The 18453-nt window shown below is 45.3% G+C and overlaps 1 protein-coding gene and 1 long non-coding RNA gene across 4 annotated transcripts in view; both read left to right on the top strand.

The window, feature by feature from the left end:
* Positions 1 to 18453, top strand: part of SLC38A3 (solute carrier family 38 member 3) — a 163438-nt gene that overhangs the window by 104934 nt on the left and 40051 nt on the right. The gene's annotated exons all lie outside the window — the stretch shown is intronic.
* On the top strand, positions 11616 to 13800 carry LOC309525867. Its single transcript, XR_014216560.1, has 2 exons — positions 11616 to 13346; positions 13480 to 13800. It is a non-coding gene; the product is annotated as an uncharacterized lncRNA (long non-coding RNA).

Genomic DNA, 18453 nt, shown 5'->3' with positions numbered 1-18453 from the left:
CAGAAATATTGTTAAAAAGTATTTCATTTATCTTAGCCTTCCTTTCAGCGTATAAATCCGTCTGAGACAGCTTTCAATTAAATTCCATATTTTGAAAATGCATTGGAAGGTAGGCAAAGATCAACATAAAAACACATCAAGATCCTACCTACAGGACAGCTGGTGGTGGGTTGTTCCTTGGAGGGGAGGGGAAAGTGCATCTAGACCAGGACTTAGGTGGTCTTCATCTGCCTGCCTGCCTCTCCCTCCTGGAGTCCATCCCATGGGAGGGTTGATGGGGAGGGGTTTTTTAAGAGCATTCCCCCTTTTGACTCTGAGGTTTTCCCCAACCTTAGTTTGTGGGAGGCCCCCCCCCCTTGGTTCAGCCCCATAGCAGGTAGGGCTTGTATCAAATGGGAGATGTTTGATCAGAAGCCATGATATCACTGTGCATATGTGAATTCCACTCTCTATGCCTTACTTTGTGTTTACTGGGGCTCTACTAAGGAAGGTAAAATGCCTTTTCTTGCCCATTACAGTCTCTCACATGTCTTCTCCTCTGTGGCCCACTGTAGCACACTCACCAATTTCCTTATGCCCCTATTTTCACACCCACCCAAATTTCCCTCCCAGATACACATGGCCTCCATACCAGCCTGTGCCCCATTTGCCAACCAGCTCCTATGCGTCCCTCCCCTGGTGTCCCCCAATTAGCCCCCACACCCACCCACAGTCAACATAGCTTCTCTAACCTTTGCCCAAGACCCTGAGCCACTGCAGAGCTTTCTTCCTGCATTATCTACCTTACCCAGTCACACTTGGGCAAGAAGACGTGTCTGCCTGTTAATCACTATCAGGCCAATCCAGGCATGCTTAATTCTCTAACAAGCCAGTTGTTAAATACAGTAATAGAGGCTTTAGCAGCTCAATAGCTGGCCTCTTGGGAAGAGCAGACACATGAAATTCTTTGGGGAGATAGAAGGCAGATTTGTTGTATAGGGCAGGTTCTTCCTTGCCCACTGGGCTGGAAGGGAGGAATACAGTCAGATGAATCCACCAACCAGGCCTGAAGTATGAATTGGTGACAACAGGGACGACTTATCTAATATGGTTAAGAAACAGCACTTTAGAGACAGGGAGCATGTATTTTCTCCTTAAAGGTCTTTGTGGACATGTTTATGATGTTGTTTAGCTCCACAACCCAGTCTGTTGTGCATCAAATGTGGCAGGTGTTAATATCCAGTTATAGGGAAATTTAGAGACATACTCAAGGTATACCAGGCAGAGAAATTGATGGCAGTTAATAAGAGGTGGGAGAAAAACCAATGTTTTAATTATCCAGTTAGATAATGGCAGGGTGGGCTCTCTCTGCATTATCAATAAATGCTTGCGGTCATGCAACCAGAGGTCCACTTTGAAGTACACAAATCCTATTCCAGTTGATGTGGAGGGGCTGAGGCAGAGGTGCAAGCCACTGCCTCCATTCTCTGTGCCACCTAGATGGCAACTGGCGTACCTGATTATAAGCACACAGGCAGCACATGTTGCTGAAGCTGGACTACTGCTGGTTAATTCTCCTTTCGAGCTGTACAGCTGGCAGGGGTTTTGTTCCATGAGATTTGCTGCTCCATGAGAAAGGGATGGCCAGTTGTGTCCCTCCACCCACTTCAAGTAGTATTCATTTCAGTGGCGAGTGACCAGGGAGTGTTGGATATAGCCTTATGTCCTGGGCCAGATGATCCCCGTCTTAAGTTTGATATGGACAAGACTTTTGCTAGTTGCTCCCTTTTAATGAGTCAGTCTGGCAGAAGCTCTCTAGGGTTTGGGGCAGAGTGTGTTCCTAGCCCTACCTGGATATGCTGGGGATTGAACTGGGGCTTTTCTGCATGAAAAGCACATGCCCTAACACTGAGCTACGCCCTTCCCATAGTGTGAGCCAAATTTTGCCTTAGCTGTGAAATCATTTGGTGGCCTGGAGCAAGATTTTCTCTCTGCCTTAGCCCAGCTCCCTTGCCACCTGCAACACAGGACTGCCTTTCCTTGTAGAGCAGCTGCAAAAAAAAAAATACTAGACTAACATTCAAAGATATTCCCATGCAGAGCACAGTGCCTTTGCACTGGGAACAATGCAGCTGGAAGAATAGGGCCCTTGGTGACTAGAGACTTAAGGCTCTCGTCGCTTCCCTGAGCTCCTGTTTTTATTTCTAGACACTCAGACTTTCCAAAGCAATGAAATGTTTTAAATTGCACCATTGTACAGAGCCCACCTTTGCTTTTCATCACCAGCAAATCAGTCACTGAAAGGTAAAATAGGTTATAGCTGCCTTTCCCTTCCTCTCCACTCACCCTGCCTCCAACATCCCACATGAAAGAGTGTGATGCTTTCTTCATTATACTCAGGCACACAGCCACTGGGGTTTGTTTGTTTTGTTAGGTTGCCTGTCAGCAGGCTCTCTCCTTCTTAGTAGAGCATTCAGGAGACACTGGGCGAGAGGGAAGAGCAGGTTCCTATTTCCTTTTGTGTAGCCGAAGGGGAAGACACCAGCTCTTCCTGCCTGCCTGCAGGCTTGGGCTTTGAGTCCCTGTTTCTTTGCCAGAACTCCAGGAGAGTGAAGGGTGAGCCAGGAGGCTTTTATCTGGGACCTTTCCTTGTAACTTGAGCTGCTGGGGAACCCTGGAATGAGCATTGCTGGATGAAAACCTAGCTTTGTAGGCCACAGCATATTCTTTTAGGCAACCAAATTCATTTTGCAAAATACCCTTATTGGAAATACTGCAAGGGTGGGATTGGGGTTTTTTTTTATACACACTGACAATTCTTCCCCCTTTTGAGTTTCTTTGCATTTTTTTGACTTATCTATTGTTTGTATAGCCAAAGTCCTCTTCCTGCAAAATCACTGTTACAAGAAATGGGAGCTATGTAATTCCCATTCATTTTGGTTCAATGGTGCTTATGCAAAAGATCTTCTCAGTAGCTTGCATCCTAGGTCTCTTTGGCAGAGTTATTCACAGGTATTCCATGAACAGTCAGTCAGAAGATTCCCCCTTTTTCTAATTTCTAAGGAACAAATGAAAAGGGACAACAGTGTTATTGTCATTCATTATTCCAATGTGCTATAAATGCCTATGTACAATCCATTACAGAACAAGTGTGCAAGGCCTGCATGCAATCTTTTGGCGAAAGGTAAAAAGGTAAAGGGACCCCTGACCATTAAGTCCAGTCGCAGATGACTCTGGGGTTGTGGCGCTCATCTCACTTTAGTGGCCGAGGGAGCCGGCGTTTGTCCGCAGACAGCTTCTGGGTCATGTGGCCAGCATGACTTCTGGCGAACCAGAGCAGCGCACAGAAACACCATTTACCTTCCTGCCAGAATGATACCTATTTATCTACTTGCACTTTGATGTGCTTTCGAACTGCTAAGTTGACAGGAGCAGGGACTGAGCAATGGGAGCTCACTCCATCGCAGGGATTCGAACTGCCGACCTGATCGGCAAGACCACAGCGCTACCCGCGTCCCTTACAATCTTTTGGCTAGTCAACAGCAATGCATAAGTCCTGCCATCTACCTACCAAATCAGCTGACCATAGGACAGTCTTTCTCCCCCCCCTTCCCCCCTCATATGTCTTCCCTAGGGATTTGTGGAGCCTAGGACAAATCACTGTGCCCCCCCCATTGTCTTGCCCCCCCCCCGCTTCTACTGCCTCCTCTCTACATAGTGATGGTTGTAGTGGCAGCCCCTCTTCCACTCCTCCCATCACATGAGTTGCTGTGCCTCTCTTCCCTCCCTGACTTACTTTCTTTTTCTTTTTCAGCTACTCTAGTGGCGGCACTGCCAGTGAGGTTCTCTTCCACCACCTCCTACCTTTGCCTTTCCCCTGGAAGGACAGAGGTGGAAAGCCTTGCTGGCTGGGTCAAAGGTGCCAGCTATGGCCACCAGTGCCAGGCATGAGGGCCCCCAAAGTGTGGCAACTATGGCTCTCCACTTCTCCCACCCACCAAAACCTGTTCCAGATGCATACTCATTCTCCCCATCTTCTCACCTTTTTCTCTTCCTTTCCTGTGTTTGTCTCCCTCATGTATGTTCTTTCTAACCCTCTCCCCAGATAGGATATGTTCTGCCTATGGCACGGGTTCAGTTCACCATCACAAGGACAATTCAGTATAGATTTTTACGATGGTTTCCCTGCAACCAAAATAAGGTTTTCCTTTTTTTCCAGGTGAGAAGGCCCACCCATGGAAATAGATTAGGCAACTTCCGTTCACCAGAGTTTCACAGCAACATCAGGTGTGAAGTGGGGGTCTTAGCATGCCATTAGCTTCCCTAAATGATGTCAACATGTGATCTCCAGCTTCGATATCTCTGGGGTGGGGAACCTGTGGCTGTTCATATGTTGTTGGACTCCAGCTGCCATCTCCCCTGATATTTGGCCATGCTGGCTGGGACTGTGATGCGTTGGAGTCCAAGAACACCTGCAGAGCCACAGGTACCCCACCTCTTTCTTATACTTTTGTATCCAGAATGGTGAAGCCATGGCAAATTCATGCAAGGAAACCTGCTTCACTTGGTAAATAATATGGCACCAAACAACTGGAACACAGCAGCTGGTATTTTAGTACAAATGAGAGATTTAAATAACCCTGCTCTACTCTAATTGCAGGGATGGTTGGCCTGTAGTGTTAGTCATGGCTTACAGATGGAGAAACAAGCACAACAGAGGTTTGCACTGTCTGCGTAGATCTGTTGACATCAGGTCAGAAACCAAGACCCTGGCAGTAGTGAAAGTTTTGCAATTATTATTATTATTATTATTATACCACCTTTCATCCAAAAATCCCAGGGTGGTTTTATGGTCAAAGTCTTTTGTTCTACTAAATTTTGGTAGTGGGTTGTGGGGTTTCCGAATTCCTGAGTAATTATGCAGCTGTTTGTTAGTAAAGTACAGCCTTGTAGCAGTTTTCCTTAATGACTGTCTGTGTATGCATGAGAGAGAGAGAGAGAGATGCTGAGATATTTCTGGATCAAAATAATTTTTAGAAAATATAGGAGGCTAACAGCTCAGTCCTAATGTGCCTTGCAAATTTGTTCCCGCAGCAATGGCAAGATAAGATCAATGGTGCTACAGCAGCCGCCGGATTAGTAGATAGGTTGACATTTGCAGGACTGACATTGGTTGAGAATTAATTGCATCTTTTACTCTACTCTTATTCTCTTAATAAAATTAAAATGAACTACAAGATGGTTCTATTTTCATATTTACTGCTTGCAGTACTGCTGAGCTATTCCTCATATGCTGTCAGGATTTTGCTAGAGAAAATTGTGGGACCGAATTAACATGACATAATTTGGGCAGTCTACAGTTGAGGTTGCTGTGTATAGGAAGAATTTGGATAGGTGAGCGATGCTTGCTTAACAGTGGTGCTTCCAAAACAGCCTCTGAACCATTGTGGAGGTTATGCTTCCAAATTTGCTTATCATCCAGCCCATTTTGGCTGAATTGCAATGCTGATTCAGGGTCTTCAAGGAAATTGACAAAATATTGGCCCACTTGCAGACTACAGTCATACCTCTGGTTGAAGCAGCTTCAGGATAAGTATTTTTGGGTTGCACGCTGTGGTGACCCAGAAGTAACGGTCAAAATGACATCACATGCATGCGCAGAAGCGGTGAATCACGACCCGCGCAGATGCACGGATGCAGGTTGCATTCGCTTCTGGATGCGAACGGGGCTCCGGAACGGATCCCGTTCGCATCCAGAGGTACCACTGTATAGCGAATACAGAATCTCCTTCATTTCTTATGCTGCTTAGGATCATGGGGTGTAATGTGTGTGTGTTTTCTCGGTTGCTCTAGCACCAGACAACACCACATAGCAAAGGGGAGCAGCTCCCATTATTATAGGATTGTAGAGTTAGAAGGGACCCAAAGGGTGGTCTAGTCTTTCCTTCTGTAATGCCTACTTAGCTGCGATTCCTGCATTTAAGGTGGGCTTCACTTTGCTTTCTATTTTCAAACCAAGACTGAGCTCCAGGAACGCTTTCCCTATAATTACTAGCATTCAAAGCCAGATTTAGGCAATTGGAGGCATTAGGAACATCCTAGTCACTTTAGCTCTTTCTTTTGTGGTGTATAATCTCAGCTCTATCCAGATGATCAGTGAATGTCTGCCATAACCTTTTGTGTGTTAAGTCCTTTATCTCCATTCAAAGTGTGATATCCATCTGTGTGTAATGGAGGGAGATGACTCTAGATAGAGGCACTCCACTACTGAACTTAAGAGAGGCCTTTCTCGGACAAAGGAAACTACTGCATTGCAATTTATCAGGAGGTTAGCCTAGAATATTGATAGTAAGTTTTTAATGACACTAAACGTGTTAAATCACTTACCAATAACAGGATGTTTGTTATCACCAGAGCTGCTTTGTAAATAGTCACTGTTAATTGTCACTTTTTCCATTCCATTTCCCTCTGACTTCACTGCTTACAATTCCTGCCTCCCCAAAGCACGTGCGCACCCACACCCACACACACCCTGTGTATATTTGTGTGTATATATAATAAATGTGCAGTTGACAACTTAGGATAACACTTAATGCATATGAGACTTGGATGCTAGCCCACAAAAGCTTCTGCCATAATAACCTTTATAGTCTTTAAGCCTTCTTCTGGCACACAACTGACCCAATCCATCTCACCCCCACTCCCAGGCCCCTGTTGGTTAAAGAAAAGCTGTGCATCAGCAAACTATGTGGCAAAAGTCTAGTTTGGCCTGAACAACAAGATTTAACAGTGCAGTCTTACACATGGCTATTCAAATGTAAGTCCCATTGAGTGGAATCGAAAATAACGCTAAAATCATCTCTGTTTGAGCAGGTGAATTTGTAACTCTGCTTTGAGCACATACTGTAAAATTGATATCATATTATCTGTACTGATCATTTCTGTCCCTGTTTTACATACCCTTTGAGGAGAGAGATGGAGCATTCACGTGCTCTAAAGGGGTCTTACCAGACCACCTTTTTCTCTAGTTTAAATGCTTAAGACAAAATTCACACACACACACCCCAAATGGAAACCAAGAACTGTGTGTCGCCATCTCTTTCGAATTGTATTTAAGCTGCTAATTGTGTATGTACTGGTAACCGTTGGACATTTAGGAGAAAAAATGGGGGGGGGGGACCTCAGGGGTTGTTTGTTATTTAACAAAGAAAAAGTAAGAAAGCTGAAGGGCCCTGGAAGGTTCAGGGACCTAAGCTCCCTTGAATGTATCAAATGTGCCTTATTTTACAGGGTTGCTGGCTCCATACCACCATGCCACATTCACTGTTTTGTGGCCCTTCTCCCCCTTATACCTCATTGTACTTCACATGCAGATGCAACGGCCCCAGAGTCTTCCTTGCCTGTGTGGTTGCTGCCTGATTTAAAACTTTCTGGAGGTGGAAATATTTACAGGAACAGAAACAGTGGGGGGGGGGGTAGGAAGAGAAGAGAGAGCTCCTATCCATACCCAGTAGAATAAAGCGAGGGTTTCATTCAGCTCAATTACAGTTAAAATCCTGTTGGATTTATCTGATTGGGAACATGCAGTATAGCTAATTCAGATTCTCTCTGTCCACCAGCATCTGCTCTCGTCTCCTGAGGAAGGACAGGACAAGGGAAAGGGGGAGCAGAGCGAAGGCCTCTCTGCTGGCTAGGGCTGCCGGATTAAATGCTCTCAAAGAACTATGGAGCTCGGGTCTGTTGTGTGGATTTGGAAAAACAGGAATAAAGGAATGTTCCACTGGAAATAACAAACGACCCTTTAAAATAAGGGACCTCTGGCAACAGCAGTGCAGTGAGAACAAACAGCAAGAGACCCAAGCACTTGGGTTAATAAGAGTTTAAGCAGCAGGCTACTGGGGATTATCTCCTTGCTACACACCACAACAAACTGTGTGTTCCACAGATCAGCAGTGGTGGGGTGCGGGGGTGGTGGTGGTGAGAGGCAGTCAGGACGCCTGGGTTCTATTTGTGGCTCCAGCTCCGTGTGTCCTGGGACCTGCCTCCTAATCCGAGTGATTCAGATACTCCATTTCTAAATAAGGATAATAATGTGGGTCTGTATTGGAGAGAGAGAGAGAGAGAGAGAGAGAGAGAGAGAAGGAGAGAGAGAGAGAAGCCATGTAGTGTAAAATTCTGCAAAGGTGCTTTGAGAGTGCCAGGTGAGAACCACTACTGTAGTTCTAAGAGGCGGAGAGAGACTTTCCCCAGCATCTGCTGTTATTGGAGGTGGTCTAACAGTGGAACTGTGGCTCACAGCAAGGTAACTCTATTGACAACAAAAGGAATTCCAAAACATTTCAAGCTGTAGACAGCTGTCTTAAAATATAAGTAGTAAAAGGGAAATGGAAGGAAGGGGGGTATGTATGGACATGTGTGTGTGTGTGTGTGTGTGTGTGTGTGTGTGTGTGTATTTCACACTTTCATAAAAGTATTTCAAGGCAGTATACAGATTACAAGATTATAATAAAATCAATAAACACATCTATTATGACTGCCTCAAGCCAAGACAGACAAATCTGTCATCAAGAATCTGGTGACTCATAATTATTAGTTAAAAAAATTACTGAGCACTGTCTAGTGTCAAAAGTAAAGGGGTTCTTCCTTCATATGCAAAGTCCGAGAGCCAGTTATCTGGAGCATACTCTTGGAGACTCCTAATCTCTCTATTTTGTTGGAGACTTGTTTTAATGTTTGATGTTTTATTGTATTTTTTATATTTTGTTGGAAGCCACCCAGAGTGGCTGGGGAAACCCAGCCAGATGGGCGGGGTAGAAATAAATGGTTGTTGTTGTTGTTTTCCTTACTTTTTTTTTTAAAGGAAGAGGGGCAAGAGATGAACTTGACTTTCATTTGCAAAATTATCCCTACATACAGTGGTGCCCCGCAAGACGAATGCCTCGCAATACAAAAAACTCGCTAGACGAAAGTTTTTTCCGTTCGCAATTTGCCTCGCAAGACGAATTTCCCCTATGGGCTTGCTTCGCAAGACGAAAACGTCTCGCGACTTTTTTTCTTTGACTAAAAACAAAGACATGTTTTGTTTATAAAGTTAATTTATTTTCCCTTAAATTTTTGAACTGCTCTTTACAGTATGTGTGACTTTAAAGAGCAGTTAATAAACTGTTGTTGTACCAAATTTGGCTTTGTTTGGACTTTTTTTGACCATAGGAACGCATTAATTGATTTTCAATGCATTCCTATGGGATTTCGTGCTTCGCAAGACGAAAAATTCGCTAGACGACAAAAATTGCGGAATGAATTAATTTCGTCTTGCGGGGCACCACTGTAGTCCAATGCCATTGATGAAATCTGCATCTCATTGATTTATACTATAGGTAAGCGCCAGACAGCCATGGGATGGTTCATAAGGGCCTGCATGAGCCTATTGCTGTGGTTCCCCTGATTTCAGCCCCTGCCTGTCCCTTCATGCTTCAGTGTGTCTCTTTGAAGGCTAAGAGGCATTGCAGGGTACCCAGGCCTGAGTCAAGGTATCCTTAGGAGAGGTAAACATTTTGGGTGGGATTCATGGAATTAATTCCCTCAGCGGAAGCCCTGTGCTTGCACAATAAGGCTTTCTCACCCTCTCCCTCACTGTGCCCCCACCATAGCTGTCTACTTACAGATTTGAAAATAAGGGACCAGCGGCCTTGAAAATAAGGGACCAGCAGCCAAAATAAGGGGCCTGCAACCTCACCTGTTCCAGGCACTCCAGTCTTCCTATCCTCCTGCAGTCTGGTCAAACTCATGCTGGTAGCTTCGAGAACACTGTCCAACCAACTTTGTAACCAGAGGTTCAACTGACTAGAATCTGAATCACATGCACCACAAGGCCTATGCAGCCTCAACTTAAGATGGCTCCCCGGCCTGGCTTTGCACTGCAAGGTTTGCAGCAGCACATGCAACAAAATGGCGTCCAGCATTCAAAACCCCCCTCAGCTTGCATGCAAGCTCCACCCCCCAGTCGTTCTTAGACTTCTTATTGGGTGAGCAACACAGCCAAGCAACACAGTTGGAGCCTCCCTCCTCCCTGGCCGGCAGGGAGGGAGGGAGAGGAGCTGCTTCCTTTGAAATTTAAGGGACATCATTTAAGGGACATCCATCAATAAGGGACAGCAGCGGGACATGGCACTGGAATAAGGGACTGTCCCTTCAAATAAGGGACACTTGACAGCTATGGCCCCCACTCCCAAAATTTTGATAGCAGTTGACCAAAGCTTATTTTGAAAACCCAAGTTTCATTTTTCAGTTGCACTATAACAAATTATTGGATCCTAATATAACTTGTCTCTGATGGCAGTTTCCTCATTTATGTCTAACATCCCATTAGAATCACGGCAGAACTGACGCCATTTAACTCCAGCTGTTGTCACCAACTCAGAATCCCCTAGTAAAGGTAAAGGGACCCCTGACCATTAGGTCCAGTCATGGCCGACTCTGGGGTTGCGGCGCTCAACTCACTTTATTGGCCAAGGGAGCCGGCGTACAGCTTCCGGGTCATGTGACCAGCATGACTAAGCCGCTTCTGGCGAACCAGAGCAGTGCACGGAAACACCGTTTACCTTCCCGCCGGAGCGGTATCTATTTATCTACTTGCACTTTGACGTGCTTTCGAACTGCTAGGTTGGCAGGAGCAGGGACTGAGCAACGGGAGCTCAGCCCATCGCAGGGATTTGAACTGCTGACCTTCTGATCGGCAAGTCCTAGGCTCTGTGGTTTAACCCACAGCGCCACCCACGTCCCATCAGAATCCCCTACTACCTCTGTAAAAAGGGCGGGAGGGCCGGAACGTACCAGCCCCCTGCTCTTTGGTCTCTCCTCCCCTAGTCAAAGATTCCAAACTTACTTTGCCTTGGGAGATTAAGAGGACAGGGAGGGGATATGTTTACCAAAGCCAGGCATCAGTGGCAGCAGGCCCTGTGAGAATGATGGTGGCCAGAATCTCCCCAGGAACATCCTGTGCTGCTGGAGCAAATGACCCCCAGAACAAATCAGTTGTGCTGGGACTAAAAAACATTCTTGTGTACCCTTTAGGCCAAACTAAATGTGACAGGGGGTGGCTATGCTTGTTTATTCATTTGTCGGGCACATTCACATCTACAAATGGGGTGTGAGGTAGGCTGCTTTTTACAACCAAAAATGTGGGTGTGTGAGGGGAACTGAGCCTTTCCCCATCTTACCTCCCCCACATTCTAAGAATTCAGCCCTGTCCATGCGGAATTAGTTTTGTATCAGAATGTGGCTGGGGAGAAATGTGCCTGCAGTGATGGAAAGTGTACATGCTAGGGGTTCATTTCACCCATTTCAGAAAAAGTAGATCCTAACACCCATCCACTCCCCATTTTAAATGGGGGCCAGGCATGTGAACAACAAACATGGCTGCTCCCATCATGTCTTGATTTGCCCCTGACTTGCAACACTTGAAGCTACTTCTTGTGACAGCTATCAGCATAAGGGAATTTGATTTGTTGTGTCTTTGGGCCGAAGCCCAAAAACAATAGAGCACTCTACCATAATAATAAATTTGGCTCCAAAATTAAAAATTACCTGGCTTGACGTATGTCTTTGTTCAGCTAGTAATGATCAGCAGTATTATGAATTGAGCAATATTTCCCCCAGGAGTTCTTCCCTTGCTTGGAATATTAAATAGGGTCCTGAGTATGCATGGCCAGTGTTTAGCAGACCATGTGCCCACTGCCTGCTGCTTTAGTAGGTGCATGCGCAAAAGTTATTTAATATTAAACCTTTTATTCTCAGCAAAGCTCTTATTAATTGCCATAAACTATGTAACTGCCTGGATAACTTTCGTTTGGTGAGAATCTTCTTCTCTGTTTTAGTCCATGATTATGACAGTTTCTTGCAAATGTTTAATGTGGTTGCTGTCTGTCATTTTTAACATGGTCCTGAGTGTGTTGGGGAGGATCTCCAGGAAGATTTCCAACACTATGGTTAGTATTACGTGGTGAGTTCTGGGCAGATGAAAGCAGCCCACCACTTCCAGGGGGCAATATATAATGGTGTGCATGCAAGCATCACCCTCAGTACACAAGCACCAACATCACAGGCCAGTAGTGAGCTGTTGGAAAACAGATATGCTCCAGCACACAGTGATGTGCTCCTGAGCACATGCAGTCTGTTCAGGCCAGCATTTATCTAGCAGACACGATGCACATTATTGCTCGTGTACACCCAAGAATAATACATCCACTTGCCCAGATGTCTCCCTTTACAAGCAAATATAGACTCAAAGTACAGCCACACAGCAGAGAAATGCACAGTACATTTCCATGTAAAATAAATGCTTACATGCCATGCAAACTCTCAGATACTGTAACGAGGCACACACATACCCCTTTGTACACAAGGTTACTTCTATTTGCTGTTCTGCAATACCTTATCTCAAAGCAAAGCAAACAGTTTCAGGGAGGGTCTGCCTTCCCATTCTATCGATTTTGTTTAACTCTCCCTATTTCCCGCTGTCAACTCATTAAAATACTTTTCAAATAAGTGTTTAAAAATCATTAGCATCTTGTGCGACCGCCTCATTTCCACATTAATATTGCCAATCAGGTGCCCAACTGAATTGCATTCTGGGAAGCATGCCAGCTATGGAACAAAATGCTGTTCCTGTCAGATGCTGCCAGCTGTCAGCAGAGGCCTGCTCAATCTGTGGATTTCACACAGAGTCAGGATGGAGGCAGAAACCTTTTCTGTGCATTAAATTAAATAAAGAGCGATGGAAATCAGTCACAGCCATGGCACTTGCCATTCAGAAACAGATTTTCTCAAGTACCTGAGCTGCATAAGGGGGGAAATGCTTATCGCATCACACAATGGTAAGACTTCTGAGCCACAGACCAAGAGAAAGGATTTTCAGTTTCTAGGAGGAAACATATTATGTAGTTTGAATATTACTTGATGCCATCTTTTACAGAGGGGTGTGTGTGTGTGTGTGTGTGTGTGATCACTGCTGTCCCATGGAAACGGCCGTCCTCCCCACTGGTTTTAATGAGCATTCTATGTAACCCTTAACGTGACTTACCTGCTATGTTCCTTCTCCATTATCAGAGGCAGTGCATTCCTGAATAACAAGTGAGGAAGAGTACAGTTTCTGCTTGCAGGCTTCCCATAGGTAGCCTATTGGGCGCTGTGAGAACAGGATGCTGGACTATATGGGCTTGATTCAGCAGAACTCTTTTTATGTTTTAACTTATCAGATATGGGAAGTCTTTTGGCACCATTGGTTTATCATGTACTGAATTCCCAGTAGGGTGGAACAAAAACCTCATGGTTCACCCTTCATTATTCATCTGCTAATGGGACAGAAGGTGAGGCATGAACTCTTGATCTTATGTAGTAAAGCCTCAGAATGTACGTTGCAGTGAGATCCAGTTCTGTGTCTCAGGAGGAATCTAATCTCTCTCTCTCTTTTTCTCACCCCTGCCCCACCCCTCTTTTAAGAGGAGATAAGCAAACAAAAACAAGGTTTTGAAGTTCCATCTTGCCACATGAGAACTCCGGAGCGCAACCTGCTGGGAATTTTCATCAGAGTATTTGTGTGCCATAGAAAGAAAGGACATGGACTCTGTACTCTTCTGCAAGTCCATGCCAGTCTGAGGTGTTTTTAATGTGTTTCATGCCTGCCTTATCATTGCACAATTACTTTTGTGGTGACATTTACTCCTGACATTTCCCTGGATCATCACACCTGACCATTTATGGAAATCCAAATTATAATAGATGGGCTTTTATAATTAAAGACCACATAGGATGACATAAGTGGGGGGGGGGGAAATTACCTCAAAATTACATGCAATTTCCTAGCGGCACAGCAAACAAGAACTTCTTATCACTGTGGGTGGTAGACTTGCTATCACTTGCAGTTTTCAAAATTACAAGTCACTGTCATTCAAAAAAAAATAAATCCTTTGAGCCATCAAGAATCCAGCATACTGTAAATTCAGGAAAGAATTACAATGGTTGTTTCTCACATTAAAATTCCTCAATGGCAAACTAGTACTGTCTTGTTTCTTCCAGTTTGTGGGTAGCTTAAACTACAGATGATACTTTGGCACCTTAAAAACACAAAAGGCACCTTAAAAACAAATTTATTATGGCATAACAATGTGGCTACAGTCCACTTTCTCAGATGCATGAAGTGTAGTCCTGAGCTATAGGTACATCTTCACAAGACTGTAGCACCATGTGGGTGTCTTTCTTGCCCCAAAGCTCTGTCCCTGATGCAAGTGGTCCAGCTGCTTGTTCAGGCATCCTCATCCCTGAAGGAGGAAAAGGTTGGTGGCACAGAAGAAATATTCCAGTGGAACGGTCACATGGCAGATAGCTGGCAGCCCGGAAGTTGGGATTATGAATTTGTATGATGCAAGCTTAATGATAGATAAATAAGATGACTCAGATGACTTGTTTAACAGAGCACAGAAGTCACATGGTAGTCATTTGTAGTTCCTTGCAAATCACTGAAGCAACATTGAGATTAGAATGGTCTGAATTTCACTTACATTCTTCTAGCTGCATTTCTAGGTTTCAAAGGACCACATTACTTTTCCTCTTTATTTAGAGGTCTGCATAGCTGAAGATGGAAGGTGGGCTGACTAGAGAGAGTGCATATTTGAATGATGCTGCTTCCAGGCCCATCTTGTGCATCAGGAAACCTAGGGGAATTGTAATAGGATGTGAGAGATTGCTAATAGCTTCCTTTATGTTTACTTTGGAAATGACTGGGTTTTTTTAAAAGTTGACTGTAGCAGGATGTGAGAGGTTGCCAATAGGTTCCTGTATGTTTGCTGGATGTTTTTTTAATTGGCAATGGAAGAAATGCTAATGGTGGCTTGCTGAGATGAAGGCAAGAATTTGCCACAGTGCCTCGTGTTGGATTAGGATTGTTTTCTTTGACAGACACAGCCCTACTATTTAGCAGAGAAAGACAGTGGACATTGGGGTAGGAAGGTTTGGGAGGATAAAGTTCTGTGTGTCACATAGACCACACCTCTTCGGCTGCCCTACCACTCTCAGGTGTGGCAGAGGATGCTGTTCCATCATCAGCGTTGGTAAGATTCAGTTGTATGTTGGAGGAGGATGCAGGTGGCACTTTGTTCTTCAGGCAGCAAAATGTCTTGGGCCAGCCCATATTCTGGAAGTGGTTGCAGGAGGCATTGGAAATGGCCAAGTACATCCCTGTGCTTATCACTCAGTGTAGCATTAGGCTCTACTATACTGCTTTAGAATACTTCACTGTAGTTCCGTGCTCCTAAGGTGGCCACTGGAAGTCACTAGCTTCTATTATTTCAGATACCAGGAAATCAGATACCAGGGTAGGAGAAGGAGTGATATGAGGGTAGGTGTATGTGTGTGTATAGAAACTTCTTGCTTTTGTATGGCTGCAGTATAGCCTACTCTCTGAAGGTGAGAGTCAAAGCTGATGGCCCCACCCATTCTTGCTTATGTCCCCCCCCCCCCATTCTTTCATCTGGCCTTGCAGCCCTCTGGCCATGAGGAAGTGGAAAAGACTCTCCATCCCTGCCTTAGAGTCCCTGAGTCCCCTTTTGCCAGCTGTAGTTTCTACACACTGTACAAAGCCCGGAAAGGGAGCCAGGGAGAATTCTTGCCTGCGGTGCAGAAGGACTCCGAGCAACCTATCCCTGGTCACGGAGCCTGTGGCAAAGTTTGGGAGCTGAGCTCCAAGTTCTTTTGCACATCAGTCCCAGACATTCACCTCAGTGTCATTATCCTCGTCCTGGCACACGAAGTGACCCATACGTTGTTCCAATAGCAAGATTGTTTTTAAGGCATCACAGCAAACTTCCAAGAGCTGTGGGTGGCGGAGCGGAAGAAAAAAAGTCAGGGGTGGGGGGAGTTGGTAAGGAAAAGAGGCTGGAGGGGGGTGCAGCCCTCCTCATTACTTTGGGCATGAACTGCCTATAAAGATGCTCTGTCTCTTGGAGCCGCTTCCCAGCTATCGACCGGCAAGGGCTATGAGCCCAAACAGAAGGCACTTTGTGCTGACTGCCAACATATCCGGCGCTCGCTGCTTTCACAGCCTGGCAGGCCTCTTATAGTCTCTCCGGCTCCCCTCAGACTTCAGTGTCCAGATTAGCACGGAAGGCAGTTGCTGCCAGGCCCAGGTGGGCAGAACTTTTGTTCCCCCAGGAATGTGTGGCCAAAGAACAACCAGGGGAAGTATTTGCTGATATTTCCATCTTCTGATGAAGCGGGGTGCATTGTTTTCCCGCTTAAACCCTCATTTCACTCCCTCCCCCCGCCTAATTGTCCTCTGTGAGCCATAAGAACCATATATCAAGCTCCATATAGGACTGGAGGATCTGTTCTTAGGGCAATTCAATTATTTTCACTGTTTTTGTTAGCAATTTGCATTGATATACCGTTCCTGAAGAGTGTGAAAACGTTGTTTTCCCACACAAGCACTTGGATCCCAATATCTTGCAACTGGGGTGAGGGGTTGAAGTACATCTGACCTACAGATGTTGGAGAATTTATTCTACTAAGAGGTTTTAAGGACAGGCTGTATAACCCACCATCTTTTGGGGGGTGGCGGTTGAATTCTGATCATCCTTCTGTTAGCAAAAGATTTTTTTTACCTTGTTTTGAGACCTCCCTCCAGTCCTGTAATTCTCTGCGTCTCAGAATTCCGAAGAGCTCTCTGCTTGTGTGCTTGAGGGTGATGTGTGTATATGTAAACAGAAGACTCTTCCCTAAAGTCTTGCACCAGTACAGTGGTACCTCGGGTTAAGTACTTAATTCGTTCCGGAGGTCCGTTCTTAACCTGAAACTGTTCTTAACCTGAAGCACCACTTCAGCTAATGGGGCCTCCTGCTGCCACTGCGCCACCAGAGCACAATTTCTGTTCTCATCCTGAAGCAAAGTTCTTAACCCGAGGTAATATTTCTGGGTTAGCGGAGTCTGTAACCTGAAGCATATGTAACCTGAGGTACCACTGTATAGAAGACATGAGGGGGTAGGACCCACATCTGCCTTGTCGCTTGTGGATTATGTTTTGTTGCATTCTGTGCTGTGAGACATAAGATGTGACTCAAAAAGAGATGTAACTGCTTATGGCAAAGACCCATCACTTCAGTGGTAGAGCATTTGTTTTGCTTGTAGAAGATCCCATTTCAATCCCTGGCATCTCTAGGTAGGGCTGGAAGAAACCCTGGAGAGCCACTGCCAGTCAATTGTAGGCAATACGGAGGTAGAGGGACCAATTTGCCTGACTTGGCATAAAACAGCCACTTCTTGTGTTCCTCAGCCAGGCTAAATAATCTCAGAGCAACTGAACCAGCAACTGTGTCTTCATGCCGAGGGAGAACTCACACTGGGTGAACTTCTCATTCAGCTTTTAAAGGATAGGGTCAGGGACCGGCATCAGCAATTCTCCTTTATATGAGTACTGGGTTATTCCAGGAAGGCAAAACTAAATGCAGCACCTTGTTTGAACCTAGGGGAAAAACTTCACGAGAATGCACTGGACCCTCTGTTATGGTTTTCTCAATTTTTGTGCAAAGTAGCTAATCGTGCCATTTCTCCATCATTAAGGAGGGCCTCTAATTATTGGGGCAAGTGTGTGTTTGGATTGCCTGTAGAGATAGGATTTCCTTCCTAATCACTGCCATTTCCTTCTTCACTTGCTGCCGCCAGTATTCTGCATCCTTTTGCAATAAGCTGAGCCCACAGGCTTCTGCCAACACGTTTCTTGTCCTCCTGTCTCCTCCGCCATCACCTTTCCTAGATGTTGAATCCCTCTCTCCTTCCTTTGTGCTTCAGGCTCAGGAGTTGGAGATGCTGCCAGGGCATCAGGTCAAGTGCTTTTGTCAGTTTTAGTTCAGTTGTGACTATGAACTCCCAAAGGCTGAGGCTTGCTCTGCTCACAAGGAGGGATTTCAGGAGCTCAAGTCTGTTTGGCATCTAAAAGGAAGGTTAAGAGGTAACTTGGTTACAGTGAATAAGGAGAAAGTGCTAATGGGCATTGATGGGGAAACTACAATAGCAGCACCAAACATGAAATCTGCACAGGCCCCTCATGAGGCACAACTCTTAGCAGTGAGTGTGAATTAAGCATTGACACAGATTGCAAGAGGATGGCATGAAGTTTCTGTTGAATGCCCATTGGACACAGGATCCGCCTAGGCTTATTGTCTGTACCAGGCATGCAGTGAGGTTAGGCAATCCTACTATGCTCCTCCCTAGATGCAGCTGTACCATCACAACATCTGACAGCTTCTGTGACTGTAGTGTCATGTTCTTTCAACCCACCCCTCCCGGCAATTCCGGTCCCAATTTCCTGTCACTCAAACTCACCAAAGGCACACCAAATGCCTGAGGTTCATATCTGTATCAGAATGATTGCTTGGAAAGTGTGCGGCAGCTGAAAGAAGCCCAGAAAAGGTGTGAGTTCCTGAA

Source organism: Podarcis vaucheri (genome assembly GCF_965113315.1).
Source record: "Podarcis vaucheri genome assembly, chromosome: 2".
NCBI lineage: Eukaryota > Metazoa > Chordata > Lepidosauria > Squamata > Lacertidae > Podarcis > Podarcis vaucheri.
The sequence above is the reverse complement of the archived record's forward strand: the minus strand, read 5'-3'. Positions and strand labels throughout refer to the sequence as shown.